This window comes from Trypanosoma equiperdum (genome assembly GCF_001457755.1).
Source record: "Trypanosoma equiperdum strain OVI genome assembly, contig: ctg_875, whole genome shotgun sequence".
Taxonomy (NCBI): Eukaryota; Euglenozoa; class Kinetoplastea; order Trypanosomatida; family Trypanosomatidae; genus Trypanosoma; species Trypanosoma equiperdum.
Window position 1 is genome coordinate 4,629 of NW_027124837.1, and position 432 is coordinate 5,060.

Below are 432 nucleotides of genomic sequence, written 5' to 3' on the forward strand. Positions count from 1 at the left end.
GGGTTTTACTTCCCCCCTTTATGTTAAAGAAGCGACCCTTCTCTTCATTTTTTTTACCTTCTATATTTTTCTTTTTCTTTCTCTTTCCAGCTACTGCCTTGCAATCTTGTGACCACTGCGCGTTTGCAACAGGTTTGAGCAGGTGACGAATAGCGAGGCTACGGTAAGCGGGAAAAAAGAAATTAAGAAATAAAACGAACGAAAGAAAAAGGGATGCAATAAAAAAAATATTATGAACGCTTTTATTCTCCCGAGATTTGTTGTTTTATCTACACAAACTGCGGAAACGTTGTTTGCTGTCGTTGTGTGGGCACCTTCACGAGGACGCGATGGAATATGCGGCACAGGGCCGTTTTTTTTCTCTGTTCTAAATATATAAATATTTCGACTATTTTTCGTTCTCTTTTTTTTTTTGTAAAGTTTTTTTTTTTT